Source organism: Saimiri boliviensis, chromosome 10 (assembly GCF_048565385.1).
Source record: "Saimiri boliviensis isolate mSaiBol1 chromosome 10, mSaiBol1.pri, whole genome shotgun sequence".
NCBI classification, from domain to species: domain Eukaryota; kingdom Metazoa; phylum Chordata; class Mammalia; order Primates; family Cebidae; genus Saimiri; species Saimiri boliviensis.
The window spans coordinates 38,816,965-38,837,380 of NC_133458.1; the positions used below are offsets into that span (position 1 = coordinate 38,816,965).

The following is a 20,416-nucleotide window of genomic DNA, read 5'->3' on the forward strand; positions in this document are numbered from 1 at the left end:
AATTTCTCAAGGATCTAGAAATAGAAATTCCATTTGACCCAGCAATACCATTACTGGGTATATACCCAAAGAACTATAAATCATTCTACTATAAAGACACATGCACACCTATGTTCATTGCAGCCCTGTGTACAATAGCAAATACCTGGAACCAACCCAAATGCCCATCAGGGATAGACTGGACAAAAAAGTATGGCACATACACACCATGGAATACTATGCAGCCATAAAAAACAATGAGTTGGTGTCCTTTGTAGGGACTTGGATGAATCTTGAAACCATCATTCTCAACAAACTGACAGAAGAACAGAAAACCAAACACCGCATGTTCTCACTCATAGGCAGATGTTGAACAATGAGAACATGTGGACTCAGGGAGAGAAGTATCACACACTGGGGGCAGTTGTGGGGGCCTAGAGGAAGGATAACAAGGAGTGGGGAGGGATAACATGGGGAGAAATGCCAGATATAGATAAAGGGGGAGTAGAGGCAGCAAACCATCTGGTTATGTATGTACCTATGCAACAACGCTGCATGACCTACACATGTGTCCCACAACCTAAAGTAAAATAACATTTTTTTAAAACAAAATGCTCCAGAATTATCTCCTTTGACTCCATGTCTCTCATCCAAGTCACACTGTTGCAAGTGATAGGTTCCCATGGTTATGGGTAGTTTCACCTCTGTGACTTTGCATGGTACAGCCTCCCTCTTGGCTACCTTCATGAGCTGGCTTTGAGTCTCTGCAGCTTTTCCAGGAGCACAGTGCAAGCTGTCGGTGGATCTACCATTCTGGGTGTGGAGGACAGTGACCCTCTTCTCATAGCTCCACTATGCAGTGCCCCAGTGGAAACATTGTGTGGAGGCTCCCACTCCACAATACCCTTCTGCACTGCCCTAGCAGTGGTTATCCTTGACGGTCCTGCCCCTGCAACAAACTTATGCCTGGGCATCCAGGTGTTTCCATACAGCCTCTGAAATGGAGATAGAGGTTCCCAAACCCCAGTTCTTGACTTCTGTGCAGTTGCAGGCTCAACACTACATGGAAGCTGCCAAGGCTTGGGGCTTGCACGTTGTGAAGCCATGGCCCAAGCTTTATGTTGGACCCTTTCAGCCACTGCTAGAGCAGCTGGGATGCAAGACACCAAGTCCCTAGGCTACACACAGCACAGAGACCTTAGGCCCAGCCCACAAAACCACTTTTTCCTCCTAGGTCTCCAGGCCTGTGATGGGAGGGGCTGGCATGAAGACATCTGGCACTTCCTGGAGATATTTTCCCCATCATCTTGGGGATTAACATTTTAATCCTCATTGCTTATGCAAATTTCTGCAGCTGGCTTGAATTTCTCCTCAGAAAATAAATTTCTCCTCAGATTTTCTTTTCTATCACATTGTTAGGCTGCAATTTTTCTGAACTTTTATGCTATGCTTTTCTTATAAAACTGAATGCTTTTAACAGCACCTAAGTCACCTCTTGAATGCTTTGCTGTTTAGACATTTCTTCAGCCAGATACCTTAATGATCTCTCTAAAGTTCTACAAATCTCTAGGGCAGGGGCAAAATGCCACCAATCTCTTTGCTAAAACATAACAAGAGTCACCTTTGCTCCAGTTCCTAACAAGTTCTTCATCTAAATCTAAGATCACCTCAACCTGAATTTCATTGTCCATATCATTATCAGCATTTTGGTCAAAGCCATTCAAAAAGTCCCTAGGGAGTTTCAAACTTTGCCACTTTTCATGTCTTCTTCTCAGCCCTCCAAACAGTTCCAACATTTGCCTGTTACCCAGTTCCAAAGTCTCTTCCACATTTTCAGTCATCTTTTCAGCAGCACCTCACTCCTGGTACCAGTTTACTATATTAGTCTGTTTTCATGCTGGTGATAAAGACATACCTGAGACTGGGCAATTTACAAAAGAAAGAGGCTTAGTGGACTTACAGTTCCACATGGCTGGGGAGGCCTCACAATTATGGTAGAAGGCCAGGAGCAGCAAGCTACATCTTATGTGGGTGGCAGCAGGAAAAGAGAGGGTTGTTCAGGGAGAGTCCTGTCTTCATCAGATCTCATGAGACTTATTCACTATCATGAGAATATCATGGGAAAGCCCCATCTCCCTGATTTAGTTACCTCCCACCAGCTTCCTCCCACAACAAATGGGAATTGTGGGAGTTGCAATTCAAGATGTTATTTGATTGGGGCACAACCAAACCATATCAGCTGTAAAACTGGCAAAACTGATCAATATGTATAGGGCAATAATCAGTGATGTTCTACTGGATGCAATTTACATTTCTTTGGACAGAAATTATTCTCATTACTCCCAGTTTTCTACAATTAACTTCTATCTCTACAGTGTTGTAAAATAATGACAGCAAAGGCAGAGATAACCTGGATTGCTGAAATAGAGAGTATTCCCACTAAATTTCAAAGTTTTCTATAATTTTTTCTTAGAAATGCATGGTACAGACTGGGAGAATGTGCACACCAGGAAAAGTCCAGGGAAGAGAATTGTTTTACTTCTTTTTAAATTTGCACAGTGTTTGGATCACTTCACTGAAAAACTATAATCCTTGATCTTTAGAATATAAGATTTTCTGAATATATTAGAGTATCTCAGATGTATCTCTGTACCTTCGCAATATGTTTCTGGCTTCTTATACATCATTCTTAACCTTGTAGAATATAGAATATCTCTGATCAGAGAGATTGAAACTAAACCATGCCAATGATCCAGGGAGTGATGGGCTCTTGCAGGTAGATCCCGAGTTCTTATTGCTAAATAAGAAACAGGATTCTATCAGCAATTGCCAAACACAAATGGGCCAGCTACATCAAAATCCTCTGTGGCAGGAGTAGGGAGATAGAGTGATTTTTTTGTCAAAAAATTTGACTCTTGGACTCTATCCTGGACATAGTGAATCAGAACACTTTGATGAGGCCTGGATAATCTTATTTTTTATGTATTATTCAGATAATTCTATTTGGCCAATTTTATGATCCACTAGTCTAGATCACTTCTTGTTAAAGGCTTTGACCAAAATGCAACTGAAGAGTTTATTGAGGCCTCTGAATCTACCACAGAGTGGTTATAGGTGGCCTTCTTCCTGAATTTCTCCAGGCGACTATGGAGACAAAGATTTCTCCTCTTCTGGGTCATTAATAAAGAAAGCTCAACTTTGAGAAAACACATACCTTGCTATACACTTAGCTCTAAAATCATTATGGAAAAAAATAAAATAACAAGAGATACAAATACACAAATATTTTCTTATGTCCTCAAACCATAGACTATGGTATTATAGAATTACCTAATTTTCTTCTTCATAGCCTCAATAAAAAAGAGCCTTTTGTTTTTAGCATCAATCAGTGGACGTTTCAATAGATATTTGCAGTGTCCTGCTGAGTCCTATTTTAATAAGCGAAAACAATTATGTATACTTTTCCTACTATGCAAATTTTGCTGAATTGGTTCACTACATTTGAAAAGCTGCAACTATTTGAAATTCAAATGAACATTTACCATCTGTGGTCTTCATTAACATTATAATGGCATCATGATTTCAGACATTTCTGTTGATGAATATTAGTTTTCTTGAGTCTTATACTGCTACGTTTAATTTTGTAGTCCATAAAATATAACAGGTAATCTGTGATTTATTATATATAAATCATTGAGTGAGAAGAGACTTTAGAAATGACCAATTCCAATGTCACTATTTTACAAGAAAGGAAACCAAGATTCAGAAAGGGGAACTCTTATCAGCTGAATTGCACTTCCCCCCAAAAAATGCATATGTTGACGTCATAACCTGCAGTACCTCAGAATTGTGACTGTATTTGGAGATAGGATCTTTAAAAGGATAATTAAATTAAAATGAAGTCATCAGGGTGAACCCTTATCCCCTATGATTGATGTTCTTATAAGAAGAGGAAATGTGGACACAGACATAGAGGAAAGATGATGTGAAGACACATGAAAAAGACAGCCATCTATAAGCCCAAAGATAAGCCTCAGAAGAAGCCAACGCCTTCAGTTCAGACTTCTAGCCTCCAGAACTGTGAGAAAAAAAACTTCTGTTGGTTAAGCCATTCAGCCTGCAGTACTTTTTTACGGCATCCCTAGCAAACTAATACAGGAACCAAACTACTCAAGGTTATAGAGCTAATTTGTTGTAAAACTGATATTAAAATCCTGGTAGGTCTTTCTGCTTTTCAGTTTGGTATATGATCATATGCTGTATAATGATGTTTTGGTCAATGATAGACCATATATACCATAATATACAAAAGATTGTCATGGAGCTGAAAAATTCCTATCACCTAGTGACATTGTAGCAGTGATGTCATAGTACAACGAACTGCTCACATGTTTGCAGTGAGGCTGGTGTAAACAAACCTGCTGCACTGCCAGTTGTATAAAGGTCTTGCACATACAATTAAGTACAGTACCTAATGCTTAATAATGATAATAAAAAAACTATGTTATTGGCTTATGTATTTATTATACTATACTTTTTATCATTATTTTAGAATATACTCCTTCTACTTATTTTTTTTTTAAGTTAACTGTAAGACACCCACAGGTATATCCTTCAGCTTAGGTTAACGTGTGCCTGTGTCTTAGTTTTTAACAAAATCGTTTAAAAGGTAAATACTTAATAAAAATTTTATGGAATAAGGATGTAAGAATGAAATTATTTTTGTACAGCCATACAGTGTGTGTTTTAAGCAATTTTTATTACAAAAGAGTCAGAAAGTTAAAAATTGTTAAGTTTTCAGATTGAAAAATTATAGTAAGTTAAAGTTAACCTACTATTGAAGAAAGAGAAAATTTAAAAATAAATTTGGCATGGCCTAAGAATTCAGTGTTTTAAAGTCTATACTTGTGTAGGATAATATTCCAATCCTTCACATTCACTCACCACTCACTCACTCACTCACCAAGAACAACTTCCAGTCCTGCAATGTCCATTCTCAGTAAGTGCCCTGTACAGGTATACCATTTTTTATCTTTTATACCATATTTTTACTGTTGCTTTTCTATGGTTAGATATGTTTGAATACACAAGTATTTACCATTATGTTACAACTGCCTACAGTTTTTAGTACACATGAAAAATTTAGACTATTTAGTAGGCTATATGGTATAGCCTGTTGCTCCTAGGTCACAAGAAGCGACAGGCTATACCATATAGCCTACATGTGTAGTAGGCTATACCATCTATGTTTGTATAAGTATACTTTATGATGTTCACACAACAACAAAACCACCTAATGACACATTTCTCAGAATGTATCCTCGTCCTTAAATGACACATGACTCTATTTTTTTCTGTGACTAGACTATATAAAACATCAATTCTCTTGCTAGAAATATCAAAGTGAAATAGTGCTACTATTTTTTCCCTTTGTGTTCAAAGATCCCTGATGCTAGGGCAGTCATAATCATCATAATCATAGTAAAATAATAATAAAATAGCAATAGTAAAATAATAATGATAATAACAAAATAACATCAATGAGTACTTAGTGCATGTCAGTAACAATTTACATAACAGCTAATGCAAATATCATAGTACTCATTTTACACATGAAAAATCCAAAGCTCAAAGAAGATAAATAATGTTTTCCAATATCACATAGCTGGGAAGTGTTCCATCCAAATCTATTCAAATTCAAGACTTGGACTCTCTCTTTGCTGCTCTCATGCTACCATAACTGAGATCTTTCATCCTACTGCTAAACCACCACAACATTCCCTGACTGCTTCTTCAGACTCACCCATTGCTTACTCTTTCCACTGATTTTTTATTTTTTATTGCTCCTGCTTAGTTTGCAACATCTGCACATGATCTTCTGCAATGCAGGTGGCTAAGAGTGGTCATTCATTCTTAGGGCAGTTTCTCTGTACTTAGTTCAGCTGGGAGAGATCATTGTACTTTTTGAGTTTACCACCTATCCAATCTTTATTTTAGAGGAAACAGGTTTCTTTCTGTAGTGTTTTACTAAGGCATTTAATTTCATTTTATTCATGTTCTGTTTTCCTCTATTTGTAGTATCCTTTATAAATGTAAATTTTCATCTTGCAATATCAGATTAAAGACAGTCTTCCTGTAAAAAAAAAAAAGAAAGAAAAGAAAACCTCTGACTCTTGTTATTATAGCTATAATAATCTCATCTTTGGCACCAAACCTCCACCCCAGTCCCATAGCTATCTTCTTACATACTATGTGTAGTGTCTGCAATTCCATGTATCTTTCTATATATAGTTTGATTCCAGCTGCCATTCTACCATGACAGATAGTTTTAGCCTACAGTTGTAGCTGAAGCCTTACAATTTGGTGCTAAGAAATTAAAAATAACAAAGTTTTAGAATCCTTTGATAGAGTCAGAATTTTTAAATCTATTTGGAATTTTGCTTTTTTTACACTTCATCTATAATTTGTCTACCAAACTAAAGAACCTAAAGTAACTATTGTATTCAGTTTTGTAAAATGATTGGCATCTTTCAGATTAAGAATAATAAGCAAATAGAAAAATCTTTATTATTAACATGGAGCCACAAGTCCTGCAGCACAGATTTTATGTAAGTTTGCTTAATAAGATAGAGGACACCCTGGAATATTTGGGCCACAATTATAATTCAAAATTATTTATTGTTTCCTTGAAATTTAAATTTAACTGGCTGTCCTGTATTTATGTTTGCTTAATATGGCAACCCTAATTTCATGAAATTTAATGATAGATTGAATACCAAGATTTTTCCTTTTAATGAAAGGCCCCAGGACTTTTTCTTGCTAACGTATGCAGAAAAGATCATGTTAAGCACATTCTATCCTTAGTTTTTCAAAACAGAGTCCTATTTATTGACGAGAGAATGATCTAAATATAAAACAGATTGTCCATTACCATCTATCAAACTAACCTATTTATAAAGGAAAACCAAGTTTATTTCTTATTGCACTATGATAGGTCACTAATATTGACTGTGCTCTAGTAGTGAGTTAGGAAGAGAAGGTGAAAGACAGCTGTAGGTTAGAGTTGGAGAGTCTAGTTTAAGGTGGGTCTTTCAATGTGGTATGAGGGTTGAATGAGTTGCAGCAAAGTTTATGAAATAATAATTTAGGATTGGTGGACCCAGCAAAGCAAGGGTTTTGAAGTTGGTCTTGAAGAATAAAGCCTTTGATGAGACCAGTGAATGATCTGTTACCCTGATGGGGGCAAGTTTAGTGGTTGAATATTTGGATAAACAGATTTCCAGAACACTCTTGTAACAAGTTATAAATAACAAAAGAATTAATAACAGTAACAAAACAAATGCTAAAGTTATTTACAACTTTATCTTCTGTGAGCAAAATTTTGTGGCATAGTTAAGTCATGTTAATACAGACTGATAACAAAACAATCTACATATAGACAGTAAACTATGTGGCTATAGATCAACAATTTTCTAGGTGTGGTGTAAAGACCACTCAGATCCTGAAATCTTTTTAGTGGGTTCACAAGTTTGTTTCTTTTCCAACTATATGTCTGTATGAGACCAGATTTTCCTCATATATTTCAACCAAAACAACATATTGTAAGAAGAAATTGAATCAGATATGAGAACTCAGCTATCTATTACTAAGCCAGACATTAGAAATTTGCAAAAAAACAAAATTAATGCTACTTTGCTCATTACATCATTTTGTTGTTGAAAATATGATTTTCAAGAGCTATACAGAGTATGAGGTTTTACACTATTTGCAAGTTAACAAATTAACTTACCACAGTTTACTGGAGGCTAACAAAAGATGTAAGACTCTGGTATCGGAGTTGAAAGACTGTTATCACAAAACTGGTAGCTAGCGTGTCCATATGTTTACACCTGTTTCCCTCAGTCAGTACCAGTTCCACAGGGGAGGCACAGATGGACCTAGCTAGAAGCAAACACACACAGTGGGTTGCATGATAGGAGAGGAAGTCTGAGTTTGAAGAACCTGCTATTTCTAGCAGGCAGTAAGCAAGCCTGCTCGTTGTCCTGGCAGGAGACCCTGCCTTATCTCTCAAGGCTGCCTGATGCCTTCCATACCATGAGAAAACTTGGGTCAAGAGCAAACAGACCGTTGCGGTCTTGGAATATACTGCAAGATGTCAGGGCATGAGACACCTAGGCAGACAGGTCACCCAATAGTTATTTTTCATAAAAATATATCATTTATGCCCTAGATATATTCTTATTTTAAGTTAAGTAATATTTAAACTTTTTCTTGGTTTTGTTATTTGTAAATATCAATAGTTATGATGGATTTTAAAAAGCTCTCTGGTGTCTCAGTAATTTTTAAGAACATAAATACGTCCTGAGCAAAAGCTTGAAAACCACTGCTGTAGATGTTTCGCTTCTTACCTTTATATCTCTTTCGGTTATTTCTCTTCCCCTTAGTCCTAGAGATAAGTTATTACTGCTGGCAAGGGAACAGTGCATGCTCTGGAATAAACTTTTAAAAATGTTCTCTTGATAATTCACCACTGCTAATCCTCACTACACTGTTTGCCCTATAGTACATAAAGAGTTAGGTGGCTTCTGACCTAGATGACAATACGTTGCAGAAGGTCTTCTGTTTTTTTTCATTCTCTACTCCTTGATTTCAGGATGGAAAAAGTCAGTTCTGAACCTTGGCTGACTGCTATGTGTACCATTAGTTAATCTTCAGTTATCTTTTATTAGAAATCTTCTGAACTGTTTTTTTTTTTCTTGAAAATTCTTTGTTCTTATTTGTGTTTAGTCAATAAACATTCATTTTATTTTAAGTCTGTCCAGTAGAAACATTGGACATGCCTTGATTCTATATGTTTATATTGTGACAGCACATGGTTGGCTTCATGTCCTTTCTTATTTGTATTTTCTTAGGACAAGACATTCCAGATTCTTATTCCAAAATAGCCACTTAATGATTCTTTAGATTGTCTAGAATATGGTCAAACTGAAATATCTTATCATTGCAAACAATAGATGACACAAGTACAGAAAATTTAGTTTCTACCTTAGACACTTCTGTAATATTTCTTTAGTGATGAGCAAATACTTCTTTTTAAAATAAAAAATTGCATTTAATTATAAAGATAGAGGAAGTAGATCTCTTAATATAATAATTAGTCAGTAGCACAGACTGTAAAGCTGATGCTCCATTCAAATTCAAATGGAATATAGGCCATTGGACTGCAGGTTCCTTAAGGTCATGAGTTACATCTTATTCATCTTTCTATCCTGAACACCAAGAAAGTGTTTGAGCACGCTATAGGTACTCAGTAAGTGTAGTACTGAAGAGATGAATAATAACACAAGTGTATTAACTGTTAATATCATAGAAATTGTAGACTTGCCCATGGAGTTATCTGCTTTCTAGATTACTCAAATGTCCTCATTCCAATCTCCAAATTCCTGAACATAATTTTTTAATAGATTTCTACCGTAACTGAATATATCCAACTTTTCTGTTAAACCACATAAAATTCATGTTTTTGTAGAATGGTCAAATAATAACTATTTCCAGTAGCTTATCCTAAATAGATCTAGGTTAATGTTAATTTTTTGTTATATATATAATTTGGTAGGGGTAAAGAAAATGAAACAGGTGGATGTTCCCTCAAATGAAATAATCTAATCATTGCTGGAATAATTCTACATTGCTGGAAAGAGGTTGGATTCAAGGTGAGGGATACTATCACTTGTTAGAGCTACAGGAGGCATTTGTGAGTGGATCAGCAAACCCTAATCAAACATACTTTGTTTCTGAACCACTCATGCTTATGTTAATGGCAGTCTAAAGGGAAGAGAATGTGAATTTGGATTAGAGCTCTGAAATGAATGCAGAATGCTATAGAGTTATGTAGTTCTCTCTGAAAATTGAAGCAAATATATACACAGTATATCATTTTGTACTTGGGATTTTAAAATACCCTATGTAGTTCAATTTATCATAGAAAATGCAATCCAAGAAAAGGAAGTTCTAATTGAATCAGTGATTACCATTCTGGCCAATGATTACTTGAGTAACTGGCCAATCTCTTGCTTTTAATTACCCCACTGAAACTTTTTTTTCTGTAAAGTTGTAAATAATATTCTTTACACTGGCATTGTTTGGATTCTTAGAAATGTTGGATTTTCCTACCATTTATCTCCAAATAAATGTGTGACTAAATTATTTGTTAAAGCAAATGCTGATACAGTATATGCAAGTTTCTGGGTGGCTTGAGGCAGCAAATGTGCTTACAACAATGTATTTAAAACCTTTTTTGGCTGCTAAACCTCAATAGGAAATTTATTGCATATCATGATCCCAATACACACCCACCCCCACACACACAACTGAACTAAAAGTTTCATAAAGTAATATTTACCTTTGATATTCAGGATTCATACTCATAGCATTAGTGTGAAAGTATGTGTTTAATAGTATTTAGTTTTATTTTATTCTATTTTATCAAAAAAATAGCCACAACCTACTATATGTTTCCTAAAGCACCATTAATTTCCCACCAATAATTGGGAAACAAGAAACAATTCATATGTAAACCCATAAAATTTGTATTTCAATAAGAGCTGATACAAAAAATGTAAACAGGTACAGTTGTCTACAGAAATGAAAACTTGTGGGAGAGCCTCCTTAGTGGAAGAGAAAGCCTCAGCAGTGTTTTTTGAACAACTGGAGAAAATTTAGAAGGACTGCCTGAGGGTGGGATTTTGTTGTTGGTTAATCTTCGGTGTTTGGAAGCAGATGCCTTCTATAACTTCTATTTACTATGTTTTAAATCTGCATATGCAACGTTATTTTGATTATTTAAAAAATGTATCATCTATTTTCTGAGACCTTGTTAGTACTAACCATGGTTTTAATAATCATACTGTTTTTCAGAAATGCAATTCTCATGGCTGGCAAAGAATTACTAAAGATATATAAAACAATCTATTATTGACTGTGCCTGTACATATGTGTACAGTCAGCCCACAGTATCTAAAATGGGATTGGTTCCAGGACCCTTGCAGATAGTAAAGTCTGCAGATACTCAAGCCCCTATGTAAAAAGCTGTGGTATTTGCATGTAACTTACACCCATCCTCTCAGATACTTTAAATCATCTCTAGATTGCTTTTAATATCTAATACAGTATAAATGCTATGTAAGTTGTTGTTACATTGTATTATTCTATTTGTATTATTTTTATTGTTGAATTATTATTTATTTTTATCTTTATATTTTTAATCCTCAGTTGGCTGAATCTGCAGTGGTTGAATCTGGGTTGGCTGGATTCACAGACCTGAAACCCATGGATATGGAGGGTTGCCTGTATGTATATCTATATTTATATTTTTCTGTATATAAGGAATATATATATATATATATATATATATATATATATATATATAAAATATTAAATGGTCATAAGTCTAAAGGTAAAGCAGGGAAAGAACATAGGGAACACTGGAGGGAAACGGCTGCAATCTTACAGTAGTGAGAGAAGGTCTCAATGAGGTCACATTTGCATTAAGACCTAAAATGAGAAGAGCAAGCCATGTGAATGAATATCTTGAGGAAGAACTTTCCACGCATAGGGAACTGTGATTGCAAAGAACTTGATATAGAGGCTGTCTACTGTGTTGAAAGAGGAGCAAAGAGGCCACCTTGGTGAGGCAGAGTGAATGAAAGATGAGTAATAAGAGATATCACAGAGGTCACCTGGACCAATTGTACAGGACCCTGTGAGTCACAGTAATGATTTGGCTTTTATTTGGAGTAAATTGTGAAGCCTCTGGAGAGTTGGGAGCAGAGGAATCATAATTTGTTCTACAGTTGGACAGAATCTCTGGCTGATTGTGTGCTCTATAGACCGAATGAGGGATAAGGGCAGTATGGGAGAAGGGAGACCATTTCCTTGGCCTTTCAAGAATCTATGCTAAAGATGACATTGGCTTGGCTAGGTGGTAGCAGTGAAGTGGGGAGAAGTGATAGGATTATGGATTTATATTGAAAGTGCTGCTAAAAATATTTACCTACAGATTGAAGGTAAGTGTAAGAAAAAGAGGAGTCAAGGATGACTCCAAGGATTTTGACTTGAATTGCTGGAAGAGCTCTGACAGATCAATTTAAAAATAATGAACACCTCAATGAAAAAATGGGCCAGAATATAATTGAAATTAAACACAAAGTGATTATTCTCTTTAAGCAGTATGTTTCTAGTACATGTTAATTGAGAAAAAGTGCACAGATCATAAGTATACAGCTGAATGAACTTTCACAAAATAAATAAAACACAGGCATGTAGCCAGAATCTAGATCAGGAAACAGAACATCACCTACACCCAAGAAGCACTCACTCAAAAAGTCACTATTTTAAAAATTAACTCTGTATTTATGTTAAACCTTTTCTAAATAGCAGTTGAGGTAGAACAACAAACCACAGAGCAGAGGAATCCTCAGAAATCGGGGGAAGGAGTATTAAGAAAGTCACCCTGCAATCCTGTGATAGGAATTAGTCACCCACTTCATCTCATGAAATTCATACTGAAAAGTTCTTTCCTAATAATACAATGTGAGACAGACAGATGGTAAAAATAGATACATTTTTCTGAATAGGTTTCAGAGTTAGAAAGTTCACAGGAGTTGCTAAAAAGAAAAGAACCCTGAGTTGACAGAAAAAAAAAAAAAGCTTTTAAAAAGTGAAGTTGAATATACTAAGGTCAAATGATTTTTATTTTTAAAGGAAAATATTTTCTAGAAAGGTTGGTAATGATGAGCATCTGAATAAGAAGCTTTAGATGCTGACACTAAAAACAGAACATGCAACACAAAAAACTATGGTTTTCTCAGAAGTTATATATGAAAAAAAAAAAAATCAGCCAAATTGGGTGTGTAAGAGGCTGGGGAGAGAAGGACAGGAAAAAAAAAGAAATAAAATTAGTTCCTAGATGACTATGGGAGTTTTTCCCACATTAAAATGTAGTTTGGAAATAAAAATCTTACATTTTGAAATTTAAGATCTCTTCTGTAGATGCTGACAATGCAAAATGATTATAGGAATTTATCATTTCCTTATTTTGGTAGCATTGAAAATATTAAGTACATCTAAAAAGTCACTGTTTTTCTTTTTGGTTAAAAAATATGACTGTCAAAATACATTAATGTGACCTTTCAGTCAATGTTGGACTGAATATAGGATGGTGGACCCATAATGTTATAATACTGTATTTTTACTGTACCTTTTCTATGTTTAGATACATAAATACTTAATCATTGTGTTATAATTGCCTTCAATATTTAGTACAGTAACAAGCTATACAGATTGGTAGCCTAGGAGCAATAAGCTTTACCATGAAGCCTACATGTGAAGTGGGCTATCCCATCTAGATTTGTGTACATACACTCCATAATGTTTGCACAATGATGAAATGACCTAATGACACATTTCTCAGAATGTATCCCCATCATTAACTGATCCATGACTATAATAGAAATTTAGTATTAAGAAGAACAAATCTTGATCCCTTTATTTTAAAAAAATCTAAGAAAATTACACGGTACAATTATTATACTGGGATTTTTATTTTTGTTTATTTGTTTTGGCCTCCCAGCACTCATTAACTTATCTTTGGGTAAGACATCCCTGTTTTGTCCTGAGGAAATTATTTATTCCTGATTGTGTACAGTCTGTAAGGGAGAAGTTAAAGTACTTTAAACTCCCTTGTCAGCAAATTAACCTGTGCCTCAAAGGAAGCAAATTATGCTCTCTCTCTCTCTCTCTCTCTCTCTCTCTGTTTCTCTTTCTCTCTCTCTCATATTAATTGTGAGCTAAGTGACCAAAAAGAGTATGTGATTAATGGTGATTCACTGGAGAAGTTGCCCCCCAAAGACAGTGTCCCTCATTTCCTGAAGCTGCCCTGATTCCCATTCTTTTTGAGATGGAGTCTTCAACTTTCCTTTCACCTCTGGGAGCCACCTTATGTCCTTTAACTTTCTTTTTTGCCCAAGATAATCAGAGTTGTTTTCTATTTCTTGCAATCAAAGAATACCAACTGATAAAATTCTAATGCTATTCATCAGAGAAAGACTCCCTTTTCAAAATTTAACAATAACAATTTGGTTGGATGTTGAATGAACATTTAGATGAAGATAAGGAAATATTTTACATTTATAAATAGAAATGTTTTAAAGAAAAATATTCATTAATGACATCCTATTTGAGATATATACTTAAGAATAAATTTGATAATTACTAATTTGTATGTATACACACATGTATGGATATGTGTGTATAGTAAGTGCAGCTATGAAGTTTTTCATTTTAAAAAGACTATAAGCAGTATGAATTATATTGTTTTTATATTACCACAATTTCTAGAGGGCAAGATCTACGCTGCTGTTTATGCATAAGATTTTGATGTTTATTCTTTGATGGTGATAAAGATAGTGACACTACACCATAATCCTGCCAGAAAAAATATCCCTGTTCGATGTTCTTGGAGTCTATTTCTTATAGTGACTGAAACTTGATAAATATACTATGAAAGTATTTCAAATAACATGCAAGCACTCATTTAAATTTTTGTTCAAAACAAAACGTTTTTGGGCAAGTATATGAATTTTGAAGTAAGAGACTTAGGTTCAGACCCTTATTCTTGTCTGTCCTGGGACCAAGTTTCTTCAACAGAAAAATGAGAACACCTACATTATTTCTAACATGTCCTTGAAAAATGATCACTTGTTATTTAATTTAATTTATTTATTTATTTATTTATTGAGATGAAGTCTTATACTGCCACCCAAACTGGAGTACAGTGGTGTCATCTCGGCTCACTGTAACCTCCGCCTCCCAGGTTCAAGTGATTCTCCTGCCTTAGCTTCCTGAGGAGCTGGGATTACAGGCGTCCACCACCAATCCCAGCTAAATTTTTGGTATTTTTAGTAGAGACAAGGTTTCACCATGTTGGTCAGGCTGATCTTGAACTCCTGACCTTATGCCCCGCCCACCTCAGCCTCCCATACACTTGTTATTATTAATAATTATGTTAATAGATAAAAACTAGTATTTCTAGAAGCTACTTGTATCAGAAATCAGTTTATAAAATTTGCATGTTTGGGGTATAGACTTTGAAGAAAAAATATTTTCATACTTAAATTCAAACCATGGCTATCTAGAAGTTGATTTTTTTTAAAGGAGAGTTTTTATTTTTAAAATAATTTAGAAAATTACTTACTTCTAATTGGAAAAAAGACATCTGTAAGTATTTCATGCTGACAACACAGGATGCAGCTATGCAAATATAATTCTTTTATAACTCTTCTCAGGCTATGTAGAAAAAAATTTTTTAGAACACTGAGAAATGACTAGAAGCATTGAAAAGCCAAGTAAAGTCCTTTCAATAATTGGCAGACAGTGATAAATGAGCCTGTGGATTACAGCCAAAGAAAGACTCCTTCATATTGATTTAAATATGTATTGATCTTATTCTGCCTAGAAAGTCTACTCTACTTGATATACACAAATATTCTTGATATTATCCTCCCTTAATTTTACAAACTGTAATTCTATTAAAGTCTGATGCCCTGTCTTTTGATGTCAGTTAACACACTTGACAATTCAAAACCGGAAAACAGAGACATCAGATATATCATGCCTTGCCAAATCATCTAGGTATTTTATCTTTAAAAAGCCAACTTTGAGGGTCATGGATCCAAGATGGCCAAACAGGAAGAGCCCTGAAGTGCAGTTCCCAGCAAGAACAACACAGAGAGTGAATGAACACCATATTTACAAACGAGTTATTACTGCCCACAGACCAGAAGATTCCCAGGCTGAAAAGTGCCATGAGTTTCCAGTGAGGCTGTTGCAGCCAGTGCAGTGGGTTTCCACAAAAAAACTCACAGAAATCTGGGCAGCCATTTCAACTGGTGCCTGGAACTCCTGGGAGACAGGGCTGCCAATTCGACTGAAAAAAAGGAGTCAGAAACGGGGAGTCAGGTGATCTGGCTCTGCCAGTCCCACCCCCACAAAGGCCAGCAATCTCAAACGCTCTGGATTTAGATGTTCGCAGCAAGCATAGCTGGACCCGGAGTCTAGCTCTGTTGGGGGAAGGATGTCTGCCATTACTGAGGCAGTCCACCACTACCAAGGCAGTCTGCCATTACTGAGGCAGTCCACCATTACTGAGGCAGTCCACTACTACAGAGGCAGTCCACCATTACTGAGGCAGTCCACCATTACTGAGGCAGTCTACCACTACAGAGGCAGTCCGCCACTACAGAGGAAGTCCTCCATTAACCAAGGCAGTCCACCATTACTGAGGCAGTCTACCACAACAGAGGAAGTCCACCACTACAGAGGCAGTCTGCCATTACCAAGTCAGTCCACCATTACTGAGGCAGCCCGCCATTACCGAGGCAGTCTGCCATTACAGAGGCAGTTCTAACTATACCTAACTATACCTTCTAAACAAAACCACAAGGAAGTTCATACAGCAGCTGGGCAGAGTCCACGGCAGCTCAGCAACAACTCTGCTGGCAGACTGTGACTAGGTTACCTCCTTGCTGGGCAGGGCAGCTCTGAAAAAAGCAGCAGCATGTCAGGAACTTATAAATAAAGCCCCACCTCCCCAGGGGAGCACCTGGGAAAAAAGGCGGTTATGAGTTCCGCTGCAGCAGACTTAAATGTACTTGTCCAGCAGCTCTGAAGAGAACAACGGAGCCCACAGCTCAGCACTTGAGCTCCTATAAGGGACAGACTGTCTCCTCAAGCAGCTCCCTGACCCCCATATATCCAAAGAGACACTTCATAAAGGAGAGCTCAGGCTGACATCTGGAGGGTTTCCTTCTGGGACAAAGATAATAGAAGAAGAAACTGGCAGCAACCCTAAGTGTTCTACAGCCACCACAGGTGATCCCCAGGCAGGCAGGGTCTGGAGTGGATCTCCAGCAGTCCTACACCAGAGGAGCCTGACTGTTAGAAGGAAAACTAAAAAATAGAAAAATAATTTCATCATCAACAATAAGCACATCAATTCAGAGACCCCATCCAAAAGTCACTAACTACAAAGAACACAGGTAGATAAATTCCACAAAGATGGGAAGAAACCAGCTCAAAAAGGATGAAAACACCAAAAATCAGAATGCCTCTCCTCCTTCAAGGGATCACAACTCATCACGAGCAAAGGGACAAAGCTGGATGGAGAATGAGTCTGATGAATTGACAGAAACAGGCTTCAGAAGGTAGGTAATAAAAAACTTCTCTGAGCTAAAAGAACATGTTCTAACCCAATGCAAAGAAACTAAGAACCTTGAAAAAAGGTTTGACAAAATGCTAACGAGAATAAACAGCTTAGAGAAGAGTATAAATGAATTAGTGGAGCTGAAAAACACAGCACGAGAACTTTGCAAAGCATACACAAGTTTCAATAGCCGAATCGACCAAGCAGAAGAAAGGATATCAGAGATTGAATATCAACTCAATGAAATAAAACAAGAAGGCAAGATTGGAGAAAAAAGAGTGAAAAGAAACAAAGCTTCCAAGAAATATGAGATTATGAGAAGAGACCTAATCTACTTTTGATGAGTGTACCTGAATGTGATGGAGAGAATGAATCCAAGCTGGAAAACACTCTTCAGGATATTATAAAGGAGAACTTCCCCAGTTTAGCAAGGTAGGCCAATATTCAAGTCCAGAAAATACAGAGAACACCACAGAGATATTTCTCAACAAAAGCAACCCCAAGGCACATAATTGTCAGATTCACCAGGGTTGAAATGAAGAGAAAAAATGCTAAGGGCAGCAAGAGAGAAAGGTCAGGTTATCCACAAAGGGAAGCCCATCAGATTCACAGTAGATCTCTTGGCAGAAAACCTACAAGCCAGAAGAGAGTGGGGGACAAGATTCAACATCCTTAAAAAAAAGAACTTTCAACTTAGAATTTCGTATCCAGCGAAACTAGGTTTCATAAGCGAAGGAGAAATAAAATCCTTTATGAACAATCAAAGGCTGAGAGATTTCGTCAACACCAGGCCTGCCTTATAGGAGCTTCTTAAGGAAGCACTAACTGTAGAAAAGAACAACCAGTACCAGCCACTCCAAAAACATAGCAAATGACAAAAAGCATTGACACAATGAAAAAACTGCATCAACAAATCGGCAAAATAACCAGCTAGCATCAAAATGGCAGGATCAAATTCACACGTAACATTATTAACGTTAAATGTAAATGGGCTAAATGCCCCAATCAAAAGACACAGGCAGGCAAATTGGATAAAAAGTCAAAAACCGGCCGGGCGCGGTGGCTCAAGCCTGTAATCCCAGCACTTTGGGAGGCCGAGGCGGGTGGATCACAAGGTCGAGAGATCGAGACCAACCTGGTCAACATGGTGAAACCCCGTCTCTACTAAAAATACAAAAAATTGGCTGGGCATGGTGGCGCATGCCTATAATCCCAGTTACTCAGGAGGCTGAGGCAGGAGAATTGCCTGAACCCAGGAGGCGGAGGTTGCGGTGAGCCGAGATCACGCCATTGCACTCCAGCCTGGGTAACAAGAGCGAAACTCTGTCTCAAAAAAAAAAAAAAAAAAAAAAAGTCAAAAACCATCAGTGTGCTGTATGCAGGAAACCCATCTCACCTGCAAGGACACACATAGGCTGAAAACAAAGGGATGGAGGAAGATTTACCAAGCAAATGCAGAGAAAAAAAAATCAGGAATTGCAATCCTAGTCTCTGATAAAATACACTTTAAACAACAAAGATCGAAAGAGACAAAGAAGGGCATTACATAATGGTAAAAGGATCAATGCAACAAAAAGAGCTAATGATCCTAAACATATACACACCCACGACAGGAGTGCTCAGATACATAAAGCAAGTTCTTAATGACCTACAAAGAGACTTGGACTCACACACAATAATAGTAGGAGACTTCAACACTTCACTGTCAATATTACACAGATCAATGAGACAGAAAATTAACAGAGATATCCAGGACTTGAACTCAGATCTGGATCAAGCAAAACTAATAGACATTTACATAACTCTCCACACCAAATCCACAGAATATACATTCTTCTCAGCACCACATCACACCTACTCTGAAATTGACCACATAATTGGAAGCAAATCACTCCTCAGCAAATGCAAAAGAACAGAAATCATAACAAACAGTCTCTCAAACCACAGTGCAATCAAAATAGAATTCAGGATTAAGAAACTAACTCAGAACCTCACAACTTGATGGAAACTGAACAACAGGCTCCTGAATATTGACAGGTAAACAATGAAATAAAGGAAGAAATAAAGATGCTTTTTGAAACCAATGAGAATGAAAACACAACATACCAGAATCTCTGGGACACATTTAAAGCAGTGTCTAGAGGAAAATTTATAGCAATAAATGCCTACCATAGAAGCAAGGAAAGATCTAAAATTGACACCCTGTCATCAAAATGGAAAGATCTAGAGGAGCAAGATAAAAAAACTCAAAAGCTAGCAGAAGACAGGAAATAACTAAGATCAGAGCAGAGCTGAAGGAGATACAGACACACACAAACCTTCAAAAACTCAATAAATCCAGGATCTGGTGTTCTGAAAAGATCAACAAAATAGACAGACTCCTAGCCACACTAATAGAAAAGAGAGAAGAATCAAATAGATGCAATAAAAAACGATCAAGGGGATATCACCACTGATTCCACAGAAATACAAACTACTGTCAGAGATTACTACAAACAACTCTATGCACATAAACCAGTAAACCTGGAAGAAATGGATAAATTCCTGGACAGTTGCATCCTCCCAAGCCTAAAACAGGAAGAAGACAAACCCTGAATAGATCAATAACAAGGGCTGAAGTTGAGGCAGCAATTAATAGTCTACTAACCACAAAAGTCCAGGTCCAGATGGGCTCACAGCCTAATTCTACCAGACATACAGAGAGGAGCTGGTACCACTCCTTCTGAAACTATTCCAAACAATTCAAAAGGAGGGAATCCTTCCCAAATCATTTTATGAAACCAACATCATCCTAATACCAAAACCCAGGAGAGACTGAACAAAAAAAGAAAACTTCAGGCTGATATCCATGATGAACATAGATGCAAAAATATTCAATAAAATACTGGCAAACCGATTGCAACAGCACATCAAAAAGCTTTTCCATCATGGTCAAGTAGGCTGCATCCCAGGGATGCAAGGCTGGTTCAACATACGCAGGTCTATAAACATAATCCACCACATAAACAGAACCAAAGACAAAAAACACATGATTTTCTCAATATATTCAGAGAAGGCCTTCGACAAAATTCAACAGCCCTTTGTGCTAAAAACTCTCAATAAACTAGATATTGATGGAACATATCTCAAATTAATAAAAGTTATTTACAACGAACCCACAGCCAATATCATACTGAA

The 20,416-nt window shown here is 36.7% G+C and overlaps 1 protein-coding gene across 2 annotated transcripts in view; it reads left to right on the forward strand.

Moving 5' to 3' along the window:
- The window catches only part of CTTNBP2 (cortactin binding protein 2), a 482,785-nt gene that overhangs the window by 47,304 nt on the left and 415,065 nt on the right, over positions 1 to 20,416 (forward strand). For both annotated transcript variants that reach the window (XM_074379164.1, XM_074379165.1), the window contains exon 2: positions 11,251 to 11,327. The gene's annotated coding sequence lies outside the window, so the exon portion shown is untranslated. The remainder of the gene's footprint in view (positions 1 to 11,250; positions 11,328 to 20,416) is intronic.